This window comes from Sceloporus occidentalis, unplaced genomic scaffold, assembly GCF_023333645.1.
Source record: "Sceloporus occidentalis isolate IW3139 unplaced genomic scaffold, rSceOcc1.0.p SCAF_1, whole genome shotgun sequence".
NCBI lineage: Eukaryota > Metazoa > Chordata > Lepidosauria > Squamata > Phrynosomatidae > Sceloporus > Sceloporus occidentalis.
In genome coordinates this window covers 9,069,748-9,090,604 of record NW_028316981.1, presented here as the reverse complement: position 1 = coordinate 9,090,604, position 20,857 = coordinate 9,069,748, and the positions used below count along the sequence as shown (strand labels likewise).

At 47.7% G+C, this 20,857-nt stretch overlaps 3 pseudogenes across 2 annotated transcripts in view; all 3 read right to left on the bottom strand.

The window, feature by feature from the left end:
* Positions 1-7,507, bottom strand: part of LOC149320637 (uncharacterized) — a 39,015-nt pseudogene extending 31,508 nt beyond the window's left edge. The window contains exons 1-4 of the transcript XR_016278008.1: positions 6,662-7,507; positions 5,565-5,691; positions 4,051-4,148; positions 3,720-3,840 (exon numbers count right to left, since the gene is read on the bottom strand). The product of XR_016278008.1 is annotated as an uncharacterized LOC149320637 (transcript). The remainder of the gene's footprint in view (positions 1-3,719; positions 3,841-4,050; positions 4,149-5,564; positions 5,692-6,661) is intronic.
* Positions 1-20,857, bottom strand: part of LOC149320635 (uncharacterized) — a 171,939-nt pseudogene that overhangs the window by 135,055 nt on the left and 16,027 nt on the right. The gene's annotated exons all lie outside the window — the stretch shown is intronic.
* LOC149320636 (uncharacterized) lies at positions 18,407-20,372 on the bottom strand (annotated as a pseudogene).

Sequence of the window (20,857 nt, the reverse complement as noted above, 5' to 3'; positions counted from 1 at the left end):
CTAGAGTGCAAGTTGAAGCAGAGTGGAAGAGAAAGAAAGAGAACTAGACGTACTTATACTGAGGGGGGAAAGAGTGGAAAGGAGGATTGGCTTGCGACTTTGAAAAAAAGTTTGATAGTGCAGGCAACATGGAGAAGTAGCAGGAGGGGAGGCTGCAAGGAGCCAGCAAGGAGGGACAGCTAAATTTTGGACTGAGTAATGCCGCAGTAAACTAAGAGGAGACAGATCAATGCCATAAAGGAAAGGACTAAGACAGGGGTAGGCAACCTTTTTGAGCCGGGGGCCGGGTTGCTGTCCCTCAGGCGCTGGGGGGGCCGAAGCTGGGGCGGGGCTGTGTGCTGGGGGGTGGAACTTCCACCCTCCAGGGGCGGGGCCGCATGCCGGGGGCAGAGCTTCCACCCTCTGGGGGCCAGGCCTCCCCATTTTTGCTGGCCCCTGACAGGGCCCCAGGCCCCGTCAGAGACCGGCAAAAAAGCTGGGGGGAGCCTGCCAGCGCTGGAGGACCCCCTGGAGGGCCCCAGCGACGGCACCGGGCCCCCCAGAGGCCCCCTGCCGCCCTGGGAGCCCTCCTGGAAGGCCCCAGAGACGGCAGCGGGCCCCGCAGAGGCCCCCTGCCGCCCTGGGAGCCCGCCTGGAGGGCCCCAGAGACGGCAGCGGGCCTCCCAGAGGCCCCCTGCCGCCCTGGGAGCCCTCCTGCAGGGCCCCAGAGATGGCAGCGGGCCCCACAGAGGCCCCCTGCCGCCCTGGGAGCCCTCCTGCAGGGCCCCAGGGACGGCAGTGGGCCCCGCAGAGGCCCCCTGCTGCCCTGGGAGCCCGCCTGGAGGGCCCCAGAGACGGCAGCGGGCCTCCCAGAGGCCCCCTGCCGCCCTGGGAGCCCGCCTGGAGGGTCCCAGAGATGGCAGCGGGCCTCCTAGAGGCCCGCCGCTGCTGCTGCCACGGCAGCCGTTCTGGGCGCCGTCATTTTGGGCGGCAAAATGGCAGTGCCCATAGCCCCAGAGGCAGCTATGGGCGCCGCCATTTTTTCGCCCAAAATGGCGGCGCCCAGAGCGGCAAAAAGCTGCGATGGGCGGCTGCGGCCGTGGCAACAACAGCCGGGGGCCGGTAGCCAGACCTTCGCGGACAGCATCCGGCCCGCGGGCCGGAGGTTGCCGACCCCTGGACTAAGAACTATTAAGAAATACTGTATATACTCATGTATAAGTCCAGAAATTTTAGTCAAAAATTCATTGTTTTCCTTTGCTTCATCGTTAAGATCTTTTGTTGCATGTCCCTAGGTTTTACCCTTGACTTATCCATGGGTCATATCAAAATCCATAATTTTGCCCCCAAAACCTGCCCTTGACTTATACATGAAGTCGACTTATAGTCAAGTATATATGGTACTAAGGTAAAGAAAGGCAGACAAACAGACAGATATAAAGAAGAAACGAAATGAAAAGAAAGAATGAACACAAAGGGGAAAATTGAAAATAAAATAATAGAAGAATATTTTTTAAAAATATTGTAATGACTATACAAACCAAAGTGTGATAAAAGAGAGAGAGAGAGAGAGAGTGTGTGTGTATAGATAGATAGATTCATAGGTTATAGATTTAGAGGAAATAAGATAGAATTAGAAGATCAGCTTGTACTATTATTAAAGAGTTGTTAATGGGTTTAAAAATTGATTGAATTGAATTGATTGACTTGTTTAGAATTGACTGGGGAAATTGACTGATGCCTGGAGACTGAATTCTATAATTAATTATTGTTCATTGATTATTGTTCATTTACCATGGTATAGACACAGAAGTGTACAGAAGTAGAGGGTGGGGAGAAATGACCTCAAATAAAAGAAGAAGAATAACGCAGTCACAAATGCAAGGGCAAAGACGACAATCTCTTGCTTGGAAAACATAGAATCCAACCAATTAATTTGGGATGGACTAAAGAAGATGAGAGGAGAGACAAGAATGGAAATAAGATTGGAAAAAAGAAATGAAATAGAAAGACTATGGCCTGTTACAGACTGCCAAAATAAAGCTGCTTCGGGTCTCTTTGGAGGTATGCTGTTTAAATGATGCATGCACTCTAAGAATCTGGAAGCTGCACCAAAGCTGCACTCCAGTGCTTAGGAATGGAGTGTGGCTTTGGCGCGACCTCCAGACTCTTAGGACCCATGCATCATTTAAATAGCATACCTCCAAAGAGACCCGAAGCAGCTTTATTTTGGCAGTCTGTAACAGGCCAACGAGAAGAATTTAAAGCAGATATAAAGAAAGAAATAGAAAGCTTTAGACAAGAATTACAAACAATGACAGAAAAAATGGAAACAATCAAGACAAAAGTAAAGAAAATACAAGAAAAATCAGAAAACCTAGAGAAAAGAACACAACAGCTAGAATCGGTAAAGCAACAAGAAGAAATTCAGAGAAAAATTGTTGGAAACCAAATCCAGGGGGAAATGCATAAGGATCAGAGGTCTAGCAGAACAACCAAAAGAAGATTTAAGCATAAGATTAATTCCGCATAGCCCAGTGATGGCGAACCGTTTTTGGACTGCGTGCCAGGGGAGGCGGGACTTAGGCCCCAGGGGCAGGATTTCCACCCTCCAGAGGTGAGGCTTCTGGAGCGGGACTTCTCTAATACTAATACTATCTGTGTGCTAAATTATTCAGAAACACACTAGCAACTACACCAACCTATTTGGACACTAGAATAAGCACTGTGGTTCCAATACCTCTAAAAGAGAAATATACAGTATAGGACAATATTCCCTTACACACAGAAGGTCTCTAAACTAAATGACAAAAGAAAACCAACCAGGAAAGTCTGGTACTTGTGATTATGCAATTTATGGATATTCAGAAATTACCAGACTTTTCTAGTTATTCCTTTTTGTTCCTAGACCTCGGTCACAAAGAGGGGGCTGAGTAAAGAACAATAAATTTTGGTAAGACTGAGAACCAGTCTAAGGAGAAATAGGGACTGTTCCTCCCTGTCACATCATTCTAACGTGGAAATGACTCGAGGGCACAAGAACAATGGGGTCCAAGAGATTTTTCTCAGTACAGGATGCAACGTAATGCTGGTTCTCCATTCAAGCTAACTAGCCCTTCCCTCCACACCAGGACATGGCTTTCCCCTTCTCTTTCAAGGAAGGCCTGGGCAAATGATGGTAACCAGTTCTTCCAAGCCTTCCCATCATTGGAATATTATGCCTTTCTATCTTTTGAGGATTCAGTGGAAGGGACTTAGATACCTAGTGGGGACCAGAAAGCAAGATGTGGCTGCTTTCTCTTTCTGTCTTCTCACTTGTCCTTAAACAATCTAGTCTTACGTATATTATTGTATGATATTCTATGTTGTTCGCTGCTTTGTTTTTACAACAAGTGGGTTACAAATAAAAGTTTTATTTAGTATTTATCTGTTTCATCTTAAGGGCAGCTGGATGGGGCCACAGCGGCAGATCAGACTCTTGGGGGAGGGAGGGGGAGATACAGCTAGTGGGACTCCCAACATCCCAAGCAGTGGTCCAAGATTAGGAGTCCACCTGGACTTCACAGTGACCTTGACTTAAGATCTGCTAATGAAGGGCTTCCTGGGAAGAAAGGCCAGATATCAGCAAAGCTGGGGAAAAACACTCAGCCTGCTAGAATGTACCAAGAGTGAAGAAGAGCTCTCAGGGTTACTCTTCAGCACTTGTAAGCTGCTCAATCACAAGAAAGAGGGAGCTTTACCTAGAGAAGACAGGATACCCAGATTCGCTTCCATCACTTCCCGATGAAGGGCCCTTTGGTCTGGGTCCAGCAGGGCCCACTCCTCCTCCTTGAAATACACAGACACCTCCTCAAAGGTCACCTGACAAAAGAGAATCTTATTGCTTAAGACTGCTCAAGAAAACTGAAATCCTTACATGATGCCATCCATAAACCACTTGCAATGGCATCTTTGATGGAAGCAATGGGGGGGGGGGAGGGGAACAAGTTTCTGTGGGACCAGGGAGCAGTCAAAGGAAGATGAGCACTTCGTCCATTCCTTTGTTGGCTCACTTGAGATCCTGTTCCCTACCTTGTCTAGTCTTGATGAATCTGTTTTGAGTCCATCAGGATGAAGAGATGTGCTTGTACATATAGGCCCAGTCCTTATTCTACCTCCTGGGAGGAACACTGAAGGAAAGAAAATGTGGTTAACCCTTCTTTCTTCTTCCTCTTTCAAGGCCCTCCTATGTAATAACAACAATAAATAAAATAATAATAAAATTTATTTATATCCTGCCCCTCTACAAAATGCAATCGGGGCGGCTGTGTAAATGCAGTAAACATCATACTGTTTGGACAAAAAGAACTAGTAGATCACTGTAGAATCACAGTCATTCTGAACTTTGCATGGGGGAAAAATGGTTAATAAACATATGCAAAGCAAGTAGGCAAGCATCCCATACGAAATTAAACAGCCACAAAAAGTGTTAACAGACTTGACAGAAAAAGCACAAAAATTTGAGAAGAGAACAGAATGGACTTGAAAGAAGTTCCTGGCTCTCCCTTGCGTCGGGAATAGACAGGACCTGAAGTTGGACTCTGGGGCAACCTGATAATGAACGAGGATATCATCCCACTAAAGCAGCCATTCCATTCATCTTCTCTCCCTTATGAATATACACAGGTATACCTCAGGTAACCAAGCAGATTTGTTTTTAGGCATTACTGTATAAATATGTGTATAACTCAACCTCATGTATAAATCAAGCGTAGGTTTTGGGGTATTTTGGTATAGAATAGTTCAAGTGGAACAGGCTGGCCCAGCTCCACCAGGACTAACCTGAACATAGAGGCTCCTCCCTCCATAACAGTCATCCTTCGGTCTGTGAGGGAGGGAATAGGCTGGCCCTGCTCCACCAGGGCTAGCCTGAAGATAGAGGCTCCTCCCTCCATAACTGTCATCCTTCGACCTGTGAGGGAGTGAATAGGATGGCCCAGCTCCACCAGGGCTAGCCTGAAGAAGAAGAGCCCTCACTCTAGTCCATCTGCCTTGTCCAGGCATCAGAGGGAGAGAAGAACCACTGGACGTCATCCCCACCACCATTCCCTTCTCCTTTTGTGTCGTGTCTTTTAGATTGTAAGCCTGAGGGCAGGGAACCATCTTATTAACAATAATAATTGTAAGCCGCTCTGAGAGCCATTAGGGCTGAAGGGCGGGGTATAAATAATGTAAATAATACAGTAATAATAAGTGCTGTAATTCATAAAGCCCAGAAATTTCAGACATACATGACAGAGCCAAGCAAGAAACTACTTTTTGTGTAAGAGATGGGCGAAACAGACAGCGGCAAAGGTCTGCCCTCCATTTGCTTTGCGGCCACAGTACCTGCACGCACTCATCCCCAATCTTGCATGTCACCTCAGTTCTGAACCAGCCAGCCAACAACGAGCCATTTTTCCCCTTTTCAGGCCAGCTTTGGGCCAGCTCTTTGGGAAAGAGCCATCTGGGGTAGCTTCCAATCACTTTCAAGCCATGCTTCATGTGCATGCCCCACTCCCAAAGCGGCCCTTTTGGGCCATCTGCTTGAGGCCAGAGTCACCTACCCTTTTTGCCCTTACTTGTTGAGGAGGTCTTTCCTTCACTGTCCTGTGTGATCCACTTGGGCCACTGCCTTTGACTGGATTGAGAAGGATACTTTTCCAGCTGTGCCATCTCTTCCGTTACCAAGTCCTGCAGCACAGAAGAATTAGGAAAAGAAAGAAGAAAAACGACCTTATGGGGCATCATCTCCGCTTTTGATGATTTCCACATAAAAGCTCGGATGGGATGGCTAGATTTATATGATGATGGTGGTGATTTTTGCCTTTGTATCCTTTGTAGGGGGGACAGAGTCTGACAGCAGTTTCCAGTAACTAGGACAAGTACAAGGAAAAACACAAGTATAAATACATACACAAATAATAATTAAAAAGTAATCTATGGAAATGAAACTATTAAAACACAAGCGAATAAAGGGTGAGGGTTAAAGCCATGTAGGGCTTTAAAGGTAATAACCAACACCTTGTATTGTGTCCGGAAGCCAATATGCAGCCAGTGGAGTGACTTTTAGTTGAGCGTTATGTGGTCACTCTTAGATTTTCCAGTGACCAGCCTGGCTGCCATATTCTGTACTAATTGAAGCTTCCGAACTAAGCACAAGGGTAGCCCCATGTAGAGCGCATTACAGAAATTACGTCGTGAGGTTACCAGTGCATGTACTACAATCTCAAGGTCCCTTATTTCGAGGAAAGAAACAAAACATTTTCACTGATATGCTACATGGGGGTGACGTCTGAATATAGATGTAAAGTGTGTGTGTGTGGGGGGGGGGGGGGTCCCAAGGGTAAAAACTTTGAGCACCACTGCTTTCCAGGACATAATTAGTGCTGTGAATTGTGGCTGGAACTGATCCAATCACCAGAAAAGCTGTTTAAAAAGGGAGCCAACCCCAGTTAGCGATCTGGCTGCAAACTGTGTCTTCTGGGAAAAGCCAGCCCCATCCGACACAGGCTGAATCCCTATTCCTCCCTCTGGCTTTTGAATCACCAGAAGGCCTTCTTTCTTGACTGCTGTAAGACAGCTCAGATTGATAAAAATCCCTTGCAAAAACAGAATAAAATAGTGATGTCCCCTCAAAATGACCGGGATGAAATGAGCTCACCTGCTCCTCTCCCTGCTTCTCCTCCTCTGCCTGGCTCAGGAGGAAGGCCTCTGCCAAGGCCACTGCTTGGGAGGTTGTCTCTGCTCCACACTCTCGAACCCAGCTCCCCATCTCTGGGGGAAGGACGGCCAGGAACTGCTCCAGGATCACCAGGTCCATCATCTCAGCCTTGGTGTGTCTCTCTGGCTTCAGCCACTGGCAGCAGAGATTGTGGAGCTGGCTGCAAACCTTTCGGGGCCCCAAAGCCTCCTCCTGGAAGACAAACTGCCTGAAGTGCTGGCGCTGGACCTCAGAACTGAGCATCTTCTCCTCCAAGGTCCTCTGCATGGCTCCTATGGAAAGAAGCACAGCTCTTCTCTTCTGTCCTTAAACTGACCAGAGTGAAATCCTTCTCTGAACTTATGGAAGACTGAGTTGTGTTTCTAACACAGCAGAAAAGCACATTCCTCTTTCAGCGGATTCTGTCTCAGGTGCAATTACTGGGGACACAAAGGCCTACAAAGGAAAGAAAGCATCGTGTGAATTATCTGTCCTGAAGACCCTCCTGAGGGAAGGGGATGTTTTAGGGCAAAATCCAAGGTGGAAAGTGGCTGCTGTCTCTGTAGAGAAAGCCCCCTTCCCTCCAAAGACCCTGAGGAGAGGCAGGGCATGCGTCTGGGTCTGGAGTCTTCCCTTCCCTCCTCTAGCCACAAACCAGGACCCTCTCCCCCATTTCCAATGCCCTTCCCTCCCTAACATTTCCCTGCCTCCTTCTCCTCTTTTGGGCCTCCTTTCCTTCCTTTCAGCCCTTCTTTCTCTCTGAGGCAGAAAAGGCGATGCTGCTCTCTTCAGCCTTCCCTATCTGCCTCCAAGGCCTCCTTTTGGTGCCTGAAGCGGAGGAGGAGGAAGAGGCCCAAGGGGGGGGGCGGTTGTTCCCAAGGGCCTTCCTCCCTGGAAGAGGAGCTGCCTCTGCTGCCTGACGCAGGCGCTTCATCCAGACCGGGGGGGGGAGGGCTTCTCCTCCTCCTCCTCCTTCCTTCCTTCTCTCTGGCTCTGACTCTCTCTAGAGGGAGGGAAGGGGGCCTAATGGGAGGGAAGCCAGGGAGAAGGACCCATAGAAGCAGCAGCAGCAGGGCCCGCCTTCCTTCTTTCCCTGGTTTCCCTCTCAGGGCTGTTGTGGGGCTCCTGTTAGGGGGAAGGGAAGGGACGGAGGACCATGGAGCCCCAAAGGAGCCCAGTCCCCAGGGGTTCTCTGGAGGGGAACCTGGCCTCTCGGCTTCCCTCCTCCTTTCATTCCATCTCCCTGGCCTCCCTCGCAGATACGCTTGAAGAGGAGGAAGCCTCCCACCTGCAGCCCTTAAACTGGGACTCTCTCCGGAGGAGGAAGAGGAGGAGCCCCTTTCCTCCACTTCCGCAGAAACCAGACCTGCGCCTTGGCCCCGCCCCCTTCCGGGCCTGTGAGGATGATAGAGACTGCTCCTAGAGAGGCGCTGAGGGGAAACCGGAAGAAGGGATTGTCAAGCCAGGACTCTCTTTCCTCTTGGAGGACCGCGGAGTTTCCTTCCTTCTCCTTCTCAGCCCCGAGGGCCACAGACCCACCTCCTTCCTCAGAGGCTGATGCGGGGAGAAGGAAGTCGCCCTGACCCCCTCCCTGCTCTGGCCCCGCCCCTTCCGGCCCTGTGCGGAGACGAGCGAGAGGAGATTCCTAGAGGGGCGCTGCTAAGAGCGGAACCCGGATGAAGGAGGGACGCTCTAGGCAAATCACGGTTCCCTCCTGGAGGACCGCCTTTGGAAGGAGGAGGGCCTTGGGATGGTCTCCATTTTGAAGGGCTCTAGTCCACAGTTTCCTCTTTTTATAAAGGATTTTATTCCTACGAGAGCCATCTCTTTTGAGAGTGTCACAGTCATCATGGAATTCCTTTCCAATGCAGCTCTTTCCTAGGTCTTTTTAATAACTGTATGGCTCTTTTAATGCTGTTGAGCCCCTCTGAGTCCCAGCTCTGCGGAAAGAGCCGGGTGCAAGTAAATATCGTATTAATAATGATAATACGATATTTGTACAAATAATTACAATGATTATTATCATCACCATCATCCTATATTTGAACACTTAAACAATCTTATACAAATAAATATAATAAAAACAAATGTATACAAATAATCATATAAATATTAAAATAAATATGTAAATATAATAATATAATTGTATACAAATACACATAATATAAATAAATATACAAAGAATAATATAATAATAAAGAAATATAATAATAGTAATAATAATAATAATGTGGTCAGCTGTCTGGGAAGGAAGTCTGTGAGGACTCGGAGGAGGAGTCCTGGTTGTCCCCTCTTTCCCTGCTCTTCATTACGGCCGTTGTCTGACTTATGGCGACCCTGTTGCCACTGGGTTTTCTTGGCCTGTTTCCTTAGAGAGGGAGGAGGTTCTCCCACGGCCTTCCTCTGGGGCTGAGAGAGCGTGGCTTCTTGCCCAAGGCCTCCCAGTGGGTTTCATGGCTGAGTTTGGCCAGGGACTCGGACAAGGGACAGGACTAAGGCCCAGAGTCTTCTTCCGCCACGTCCTCAACACCACCAGCCAGCTCCAAGCCAAACTGTGAGGCTGCCTGTGCCTTTTTCCACCAAGGAAAGAACAGCTGAGGCCATTCTCCCTATTGAATCAGGTCTGAGATCTGGCAACAGGGTTAGGAGGGGTGACTGAAGTGATAGTTAATTGAAAGCGCTTGCTGGGAGAGCTACAAGTCCCAAAAGACTGTCTTTCTTCAGCCCCATAACACCCCGGTCTAGATAAACAGAGCTAGGAATGGGCAGGAAGCAGTAGTTGGACTATAACAACGGGAGTGAAGTAGTTTAGCTATTGTCTGAATATTGAATATTCAGATTAACAACACAACTCAACAGATGGGATATGAAGGGAATCAGATGACAGAGGATGAAGCGGGAGCGGTAATTGAGGTTGTACAGGGCAAAGGAAGGTATGGCGACACCAAGGTGAAATTTTGTTACAAAAGAAGGCGAGATCGATGTTTGAAAGCAATCCTGCCTTCAGTTCACTTTGGGCCCGAACAGACAGCCAAAATAAAGCTGCTTCAGGTCACTTTGGAGGTATGCTGTTTAAATGACACATGCATCTTAAGTGGCCAGAAGCCATGCCAAAGCTGCGCTCCAGTCCCTAGGACTGGAGCAGGGCTTTGGCACGGCTTCCAGCCTCTTAGGACACATACTTTATTTAAACAACATACCTCCAAAGTGACCCACCTTTATTTTGGCCTGTTTGATGCCCTTTGTTACCCAAATAAGCTGGGGAGCTTATCAACCATGCCACAGAACCTTACTTTGCTCCTTTGCAATGCCAGGTCGGTTAAAAACAAAGCTCATATCATCTATGGCCTCCTTTTGGACGAAAAAGCCAACCTGGCTTCCTTTACAGAGACCAGGCTGGGAGAAGATAGTGCCAGCTCTTCCAGGTAAGGGAAAGAGGGTAACGGGGCTGAGTGGCTCTGGTATATAGAGGCAATCTTACCTTGACCAGAATACCTATCCGGAAGATGGACTGCTTCGAATGTATGTACTTAGGCATGAAGACCAGGAACAGTATAGGGATTCTGTTGGTATACTGACCACCCCATTGCTTAAAACACTCGCAATCTGAGCTGATGCAGCCGGTCTTGGAGTTGCTCTTGGAGATGCCAGGACTTTAGTTCTGGGCAACTTCAACATCCCACTCGAGACCAGCTTAACAGGTGCAGATCAGGAGTTCATGAAATCCATGACCACCATGGACATGTCCCAACTTGGCAACAGGCCAACACACTGTGCGGGTCATACCCTCGTTGTGGTCTTCAGTATGGAGCAGGAATATCCGTGGGCGGAAGTAGTTAATACCTCCGCCTTGTCATGGATGGATCATTTCCTGGCCAGGGCAGTACTAAGAGCCACCGTCTGCCTTCTCAGGGGTGGAGGACCTATTAGAATGGTCCGCTCTTGAACGCTAATGGAACCAGATGGGTTCTAGAAAAATCTAGAGGGTTTAATGGTTGATAATGCCGGGGATGCAAGCTCCAGGAAAAGAGATTCCACCTCAACATTAGGAAGAACTTCTTGACAGTCAGGGTTGTTTGACAGTGGAACAAACTCCCTCGGAGTGTAGTTGAGTCTCCTTCCTTAGAGGTCTTTAAACAGAGGTTGGATGGCCATCTGTCGGGGATGCTTTGATTGTAATTTCCTGCATGGCAGGGGATTGGACTGGATGGCCCTTGCGGTCTCTTCCAACTCTATGATTTTATGATTCTGTTGAAGCATTGGTGAATATGCGGAACACCAATCTTACTAAAACTATTAAGACAATCATTCCAGAGCGTCCTTTTCAACCCACTTCTAACCAGAAGCCCTGGTATACCAGAGAGCTAAAGGGCATGAAGTGGGCAGGACAACGACTAGAGCAGAAAAATGGACTCTTATCTGACAGAACTCATAAGAATTTCCTTTATTCTTATTGAGAGGCAATGGGTGCAGTGAGGAGATACTTGAGAGGGAGGGAGGCAGGCCACCAACAACAGGCCTCGCCTGGGAAGACAAAGAGCCCTCCTTCCGACCACCATCTTGAGGATGAGAGAGGCAGGCCAGCAACAACAGGCCTCGCCTGGGAAGACAAAGAGCCCTCCTTCCGACCACCATCTTGAGGATGAGAGAGGCAGGCCAGCAACAACAGGCCTCGCCTGGGAAGACAAAGAGCCCTCCTTCCGACCACCATCTTGAGGATGAGAGAGGCAGGCCAGCAACAACAGGCCTCGCCTGGGAAGACAAAGAGCCCTCCTTCCGACCACCATCTTGAGGATGAGAGAGGCAGGCCAGCAACAACAGGCCTCGCCTGGGAAGACAAAGAGCCCTCCTTCCGGCCACCATCTTGAGGATGAGAGAGGCAGGCCAGCAACAACAGGCCTCGCCTGGGAAGACAAAGAGCCCTCCTTCCGACCACCATCTTGAGGATGAGAGAGGCAGGCCAGCAACAACAATCCTCGCCTGGGAAGACAAAGAGCCCTCCTTCCGACCACCATCTTGAGGATGAGAGAGGCAGGCCAGCAACAACAATCCTCGCCTGGGAAGACAAAGAGCCCTCCTTCCGACCACCATCTTGAGGATGAGAGAGGCAGGCCAGCAACAACAGGCCTCGCCTGGGAAGACAAAGAGCCCTCCTTCCGACCACCATCTTGAGGATGAGAGAGGCAGGCCAGCAACAACAATCCTCGCCTGGGAAGACAAAGAGCCCTCCTTCCGACCACCATCTTGAGGATGAGAGAGGCAGGCCAGCAACAACAGGCCTCGCCTGGGAAGACAAAGAGCCCTCCTTCCAGCCACCATCTTGAGGATGAGAGAGGCAGGCCAGCAACAACAGGCCTCGCCTGGGAAGACAAAGAGCCCTCCTTCCGACCACCATCTTGAGGATGAGAGAGGCAGGCCAGCAACAACAGGCCTCGCCTGGGAAGACAAAGAGCCCTCCTTCCAGCCACCATCTTGAGGATGAGAGAGGCAGGCCAGCAACAACAGGCCTCGCCTGGGAAGACAAAGAGCCCTCCTTCCAGCCACCATCTTGAGGATGAGAGAGGCAGGCCAGCAACAACAGGCCTCGCCTGGGAAGACAAAGAGCCCTCCTTCCAGCCACCATCTTGAGGATGAGAGAGGCAGGCCAGCAACAACAGGCCTCGCCTGGGAAGACAAAGAGCCCTCCTTCCAGCCACCATCTTGAGGATGAGAGAGGCAGGCCAGCAACAACAGGCCTCGCCTGGGAAGACAAAGAGCCCTCCTTCCAGCCACCATCTTAAGGATGAGAGAGGCAGGCCAGCAACAACAGGCCTCGCCTGGGAAGACAAAGAGCCCTCCTTCCGACCACCATCTTGAGGATGAGAGAGGCAGGCCAGCAACAACAGGCCTCGCCTGGGAAGACAAAGAGCCCTCCTTCCGACCACCATCTTGAGGATGAGAGAGGCAGGCCAGCAACAACAATCCTCGCCTGGGAAGACAAAGAGCCCTCCTTCCGACCACCATCTTGAGGATGAGAGAGGCAGGCCAGCAACAACAGGCCTCGCCTGGGAAGACAAAGAGCCCTCCTTCCAGCCACCATCTTGAGGATGAGAGAGGCAGGCCAGCAACAACAGGCCTCGCCTGGGAAGACAAAGAGCCCTCCTTCCGACCACCATCTTGAGGATGAGAGAGGCAGGCCAGCAACAACAGGCCTCGCCTGGGAAGACAAAGAGCCCTCCTTCCAGCCACCATCTTGAGGATGAGAGAGGCAGGCCAGCAACAACAGGCCTCGCCTGGGAAGACAAAGAGCCCTCCTTCCGACCACCATCTTGAGGATGAGAGAGGCAGGCCAGCAACAACAGGCCTCGCCTGGGAAGACAAAGAGCCCTCCTTCCAGCCACCATCTTGAGGATGAGAGAGGCAGGCCAGCAACAACAGGCCTCGCCTGGGAAGACAAAGAGCCCTCCTTCCGGCCACCATCTTGAGGATGAGAGAGGCAGGCCAGCAACAACAGGCCTCGCCTGGGAAGACAAAGAGCCCTCCTTCCGACCACCATCTTGAGGATGAGAGAGGCAGGCCAGCAACAACAATCCTCGCCTGGGAAGACAAAGAGCCCTCCTTCCGACCACCATCTTGAGGATGAGAGAGGCAGGCCAGCAACAACAATCCTCGCCTGGGAAGACAAAGAGCCCTCCTTCCGACCACCATCTTGAGGATGAGAGAGGCAGGCCAGCAACAACAGGCCTCGCCTGGGAAGACAAAGAGCCCTCCTTCCAGCCACCATCTTGAGGATGAGAGAGGCAGGCCAGCAACAACAGGCCTCGCCTGGGAAGACAAAGAGCCCTCCTTCCGACCACCATCTTGAGGATGAGAGAGGCAGGCCAGCAACAACAGGCCTCGCCTGGGAAGACAAAGAGCCCTCCTTCCGACCACCATCTTGAGGATGAGAGAGGCAGGCCAGCAACAACAATCCTCGCCTGGGAAGACAAAGAGCCCTCCTTCCGACCACCATCTTGAGGATGAGAGAGGCAGGCCAGCAACAACAATCCTCGCCTGGGAAGACAAAGAGCCCTCCTTCCGACCACCATCTTGAGGATGAGAGAGGCAGGCCAGCAACAACAGGCCTCGCCTGGGAAGACAAAGAGCCCTCCTTCCAGCCACCATCTTGAGGATGAGAGAGGCAGGCCAGCAACAACAGGCCTCGCCTGGGAAGACAAAGAGCCCTCCTTCCGACCACCATCTTGAGGATGAGAGAGGCAGGCCAGCAACAACAGGCCTCGCCTGGGAAGACAAAGAGCCCTCCTTCCGACCACCATCTTGAGGATGAGAGAGGCAGGCCAGCAACAACAGGCCTCGCCTGGGAAGACAAAGAGCCCTCCTTCCAGCCACCATCTTGAGGATGAGAGAGGCAGGCCAGCAACAACAGGCCTCGCCTGGGAAGACAAAGAGCCCTCCTTCCAGCCACCATCTTGAGGATGAGAGAGGCAGGCCAGCAACAACAGGCCTCGCCTGGGAAGACAAAGAGCCCTCCTTCCGACCACCATCTTGAGGATGAGAGAGGCAGGCCAGCAACAACAATCCTCGCCTGGGAAGACAAAGAGCCCTCCTTCCGACCACCATCTTGAGGATGAGAGAGGCAGGCCAGCAACAACAGGCCTCGCCTGGGAAGACAAAGAGCCCTCCTTCCAGCCACCATCTTGAGGATGAGAGAGGCAGGCCAGCAACAACAGGCCTCGCCTGGGAAGACAAAGAGCCCTCCTTCCGACCACCATCTTGAGGATGAGAGAGGCAGGCCAGCAACAACAGGCCTCGCCTGGGAAGACAAAGAGCCCTCCTTCCGACCACCATCTTGAGGGGGAGAGAGGCCTATGTGAGAAAGCTGATGAGCTGGACTTTCCCCCTTCCCTACTGTCATTCCCTTCTCCTTTTCACCATCCATTAAGAACCCAAGCCCTTCCTCCATTCCATCTGTCTTGTTCCTGGCCTCGGAGGTAGAGAAGAACTGCTAGACCTGATCCCCTTCTCTTGCTGGACCATTCCCTTCTCCTTTTGTGTCGTGTCTTTTTAGATTGCAAGTCTGCGGGCAGGGAACCATCTAACTAAAAGATTCTATGTACAGCGCTGTGTAAATTTACAGCGCTTTATAAATAAAGGTTAATAATAATAATAATAATAATAATAATTTAGGGTGGTGAGGGAACTGGTGGTAATGCCACCTACCCAGAACCCTCTACTTAACCTGACAACAGCCTGCTGTGATGCATTTAACAACTACTTTGCAGATAAAATCTCTTAAATAAGAGTTGACTTGGATGCCAGTATTATAGCAGATTCGACCAATGAGGTGTCCAGTAAACCCGTTTATGAGATTAAAATGGATCAGTTTGAGTTTGTGAGTACTGATGAAGTAGACAAGATCTTTGGGAAGGTGAGGAAGACTCAAGGGTTCCTGAAAAAAAAACTTCCCTTGACTCCCTTGATATGAAAAATTATAGGCTGGTTTCCCATCTGCCATTTCTGAGCAAGGTGATCAAGAGGACTGTTGGTCTTCAGCTTGAAACGGTCTTGGATGAAGCCAATTATCTAGATCCCTTTCAAACTGGCTTCAGGACAGGATATGGGGTGAAGACTGCCATGGTCGGTTTAACTGATGACCTTCATCTAGGCATTGACAGAAGAAGCGTGACCCTGTTGGTTCTTCCAGACTTCTCAGCGGCATTCGATAATAAAGATCATGACATTCTCTTGGAACACCTGAGAGAGTTAGGAATCGGAGGTACTGCACTCCTTCCCCTCAGGCAGATTCCAGAGAGTGATCCCAGGGACAGTTGCTCCTCAAAAACTGAGTTAAATTGTGGCATCCCTCAGGGTGCCATCCTCTCCCCGATGCTATTTCATGTATACATGAAGCCGCTGGGAGAGATCATGCAGAGACGTGGGGTGGGGTGTTATCAGTAAGCTGATCATACCCAAATATATTTCTCCATGTCTCGGGAGTCAGTGATTATGACAAATGGCATTTCTCCCCTCAATCAATGTCTTGAGGCAGTAATGGACTGGATGAGAGAAAACAAATTGAAGCTGAATCCAGACAAAACGGAGCTACTTGCAGTAGAGGCCCCCAACCTAGATATTGGGTTGCAACCCCCAGTCCTAGAGGGGCTCACACTCTCCTCAAAGGACTGTGTTCACAGTCTGGGGGTGCTTCTTGATCTGTTGCTTCAGATGACAAATCAGGTCAAGAGTGCCTGTTATCAGCTTCGGCTGATACGCCAGCTGCGCCCTTTCCTGGAACCGGGAGACCCCACCCTTCCAAGCCCCTGGCGACCCATCATTCTGGATCCTGGCCACTTTTTTTTTCAAATTGCCACCCATTTCTTAACCATTACAAACACCAGACTTATACTTCAGGAGATATAAGTGTGGGGTGCAATGTGTGTTTCCCAAGGTGGTAACTCTTTTAAAAGGAAAGAAAAATATGCAGGTATGAAAGTTAAACTGTGGTGGAAATATTCCTTGTTGAAATAAAAAACTATAGAAAGATGGAGTCACCTTTGTCAGCCAGAGAGATGGTTTTTGAAATAAAGGCTTGGAGTTTAGAAAAACTAGAGCAAAGGAATAAGGAGTGCATCTTGACCTGGATGGAAGCTGGCACCAGTAAAAAGACATAACATAAACTACTGAGATAAAGACATTCAGAAGCAAGGTTAGGAGGAAAGCCACTGAATTCCTACAGGAGGGGGTAAGGAGTGATGATGCACAGTTTTAATGTATGCATGTACTTCTGTTCTGATTGTAAGAATTCTGTATGTTTAAATTGTAATTAGCCAATCAGGTGTATTGAAGAAACTTCTTTGTCTTGAATAATATAAAAAGAGCCATTTTGTCTTGTTCGGGGTCTCAGCTTTTGGAACTTGAATTCCACTGAGTTCATTGTTTTCCTTTGTCGACAATTGGAAATAAACTTATGGATTTTCAATTACTAGGTCCTCTTGCCAATCCTATTGCTCTTCCAATCCTAGAAATTTAAGTTTCCTGAAATTTCTGTTACAAAACTTGTTAAAATTCAGCTTTCATCAGCAGAGCATGTGGGTCGGATTATTATTTTAATACGCTTTCCTAAAGAACAAAGACTAACTAAAAAACGAACAAACATGTAGTTTGTGATTTAAAACAAACAAACAAATAATGGCTTGCAATGGATCATTCTTCCAACAGATTTCCATTGCCATCCACTCAGCGGGAGAGATCCTGACTTGTGGGAGGGCTTGGAATCGTTTCCGACATATGGTGACCCTAAGGTGAAACCATCATGGAGTTTTCTTGGCAAGTTTCATCAGAGGAGGGGTTGCTATTCCTAGCCTGAGACTGAGTGAGGTTTTTTTGGGTTTTCCCCTGGAAGTCCCGCTCCCACCGCCACCAGTGACACCCGGTGCAGGAATGCCACTGACTTTGGGCACTCAATCTCTAAAAGGTTCACCATCACTCTAGCCCATATTTTACTGGCTTCAGTATCTCCAGCGATCTTGCAGCACCTTTGAGACTAATTGAAAGAAGTTGGTAGCGTGAGCTTTCATAGACTTAAGTCTAATTTGTCAGATGTATTTGGTGGACTGGAAAGCCAGGGACAGAGCTATATATGCCATTAGTGTGCAAGAATGTCAATTCAAATTCAAAATCATGATTTGTGCGTGGATATGAGGTGGCAAATCAGTCACAGCTGTGGTCATTCATGCACAGAGGCAGAGGAAACCAACCTGCAGGTCAGTAAAATAAAACTTGTGGGACAGGCAGGATAAAAATATTAGTATTATGAGTGTGGGAAACAGAGAATGATGTGATGAACAGGTCAAGGGTGCCCCCATGAAGACGGGGGTTAGATAGTGTTAAAATGTGTGTAGTGTGCCAGGAAATCATTATCTTTGTATGCCACACACTGCCTGGCCCAGGAGATGTGTGATTTCATAATTTGGATTTGGACATATTTCAAGGTCATGATGACCAGCAGAAACTAGAAATACAGATCTAGAAGTCACACTGACTGGAGAACTTGCAGAGACCTAGACAGAGCTAAGGTAAATGCTGATGGCTCTGCTGATCACATCGCTCTTTGCCTTTCCTCTTGCAATGGAAGCAAAGGAAGTCCTACAGTAAAGCAATCGGAGGCCATACTCTTTATGCCACCTCATGATGATGTAAATGATAAATGTAAATAAATAAATGTAAAGAGAAAATGACATTTACTCTTTCTGCCCAACCATCAAGGGATCGTCTCAAATCTAATCAAGGAATTTTCATTCTGGTGTTAAAGTTTTCAAACTGTTCTGGACCCTTCTGTCAGTCCCCTGGGAAAGACCTCAAGGGCTTTGACACAAAGCACCCCTTGAGGGTAGGACACAGCTTATTCCTCTTTACAAGCATTCATACATTCTTCTTCCTGTCTGGATTCTTTAATTCTGCATATTTCATGCATTCCCACCCTTCAAGAATTTGAATGGTTTCCTTTCCATGTGCTTTCTTGGTTTTTTGCTATGGGAGACCTTTTGTGGGTGTCATAACTGGTGAAGAAGAAGTGAAATACTTTTCATGCTGTTTGCATATGGATGGGTTTTCCTGGATATGAATGTTTTTTTTGATACAACAGCAACAACAATTCTTTATTATGGTCCAGAGACCTGGCAAAATCAAATATAACATATAAATAAAAAGCACAAGGAACAATTAATCAAATCACACAAAGATTATTTCATACATTTATTCTAGTACAGAAGTTAGCGGTTCTCTCATCCTGACCACCTCAGACAAAAAGATTGCAAAAGCCAATGACACGATGGAAATATTATCTACTAATAAGACAGTGACATAAAATTTGGATGATATTCCTGGTAGATTTGCCATTAATGAATTAATCATGTATCATCAAGCCTAGTTCTATAAACCACAAGACAAAAGAACGTGCTTCATCATTCTACTTTCGATGATGCCAGGAATGTAATCTTGCAGTACAAGCAAACCTCCCTCTGAACATTTCAAAAGGAAAGGCATTAAATTGGCCTACAATAATGAACAACATTCAAATACTTTAAATACTCAGCTGAAGGAAAAGGCCCAATAAATTGTATACTCAGTGTGGTCAATGAGCAAAATAAGTATAAATGGGCTTAAAGGTCACAAAAAGCAATATCCCACAGTCTTTGTTTAACTGATCCAAAAATAGCATCATAACCTTGACATACAGTAAAAGGAGGAAAGATGAATCAGTTGAAGCAGCTTTGAGGCAACAAGCTTTGACCAATGGTTTATGTATTCATCCTGATAGAGATACTGTGGAAATGAAAACCTGTAATATATATTAACCATTGCAATCCAAGCCCTTGCCATTAGACAGCATTCTCTAGAAATTGGTGTGGGAGGTTGAAGAGAGCTAAAAAATTTAGCCTGAAGATTCTTTAACCTCTGGTGTGATTTCTCCCCCTTTCTCCATTCCAGGCATTTCTCCTCTGTGAGTTGGTTGATGACGGATGAGGTTTATCTTCTGGGTGAATTGTTTTCCACACTCCAGGCATTTGAATGGCTTCTCTCCCGTGTGAGTTGGTTGGTGTCGAGTGAGGGAAGTCTTCCAAGTGAAACCTTTCCCACAGTTCATGCATTTAAATGGTTTCTCTCCTGTGTGAATTTTTTGATGATGAGTGAGATTGATCTTCATAATAAAACTTTTTCCACACTCTTGGCATTTAAATGGTTTTTCTCCTTTGTGAGTTACTTGATGTCAAGGGAGGGATGCTTTTAGATAAAAAGTCTTTCCACACTACAGGCACTTAAATGGTTTCTCTCCTGTGTGAGTTACTTGATGATAGGTGAGGTCGGTCTTCCGAGTGAAACCTTTTCCACACTCCAGGCATTTAAATGGTTTTTCTCTTGTGTGAGTTGCTTGATGACGGGTGCAGTGTGTCTTCCGAGTGAAACTCTTTCCACACTCCATGCATTTAAATGTTTTCTTGTTCGTGTGAGTTGCTTGATGACGGGTGTAGCGTGTCTTCTGAGTGAAACCCTTTCCACACTCCATGCATTTAAATGGTTTCTCGCTTGTGTGAGTTGCTTGATGATGGGTGTAGCGTGCCTTCCGAATAAAACCTTTTCCACACTCCATGCATTTAAATGGTTTCTCACTTGTGTGAGTTGCTTGATGACGGGTGAGGTTTATCTTCTGAGTGAAACCTTTTCCACACTCCAGGCATTTAAATGGTTTTTCTCTTGCGTGAATTACTTGATGAATGGTGAGGGAAGTCTTCAGATGAAAAGTCTTTCCACACTCCAGGCACTTAAATGGTTTCTCTTCTGTATGAGTTGCTTGATGACGGGTGTAGTGTATCTTCTGAGTGAAACTCTTTCCACATTCCAGGCATTTAAATGGTTTCTCTCCTGTGTGAATTACTTGATGAAGGGTGAGGTAGGTCTTCCGAGTGAAACTTTTTCCACACTCCAGGCACTTAAATGGTTTCTCTCCTGTGTGAGTTGCTCGATGGCGGGTGTAGTGTGCCTTCCGAGTGAAACCCTTTCCACATTCCAGGCATTTAAATGGTTTCTCTCCTATGTGAGTTGCTTGATGATGGGTGAGGTTTATCTTCTGAATAAAACCTTTCCCACACTGCAGGCATTTAAATGGTTTTTCTCCTGTGTGAGTTGCTTAATGTCAAGTGAGGGACAATAATAAGAAAATAATTTTAAAATGTATATCCTGCTTTTTGTCTGGACAATTAAAGCGGCCTACAAGTTAAATTGAAAACAGTATATACCCAATATTCCCCACTGCCTTAAAAAGGAATTAAACAATTAGAATTAAAATACCTAAAAACATTAAAACACAGATATTTAAAACAGTTAGCTAAAACAGTAGGCAGAGCCCAACACATATGGAGATGACAGTGGCTGAGTTCTTTATTCCAGAAAGGCCTGCCAGATGTTTTCAGATTAAAAGTCTTTCCACACTTCAGGCATTTAAATGGTTTCTCTCCTGCATGGGTTGCTTGGTGACAACTCAGATGTGTCTTCTGACTGAAAGGTTTCCCACAACTCAAGTATTTAAGTGGTTTCTAACCTATGTATTTTTTTTTTTTTTTACAAATGATGTTTTTCCAAATGAAACCTCTTCTGCACACTCAGCAGTTATGGTAAATG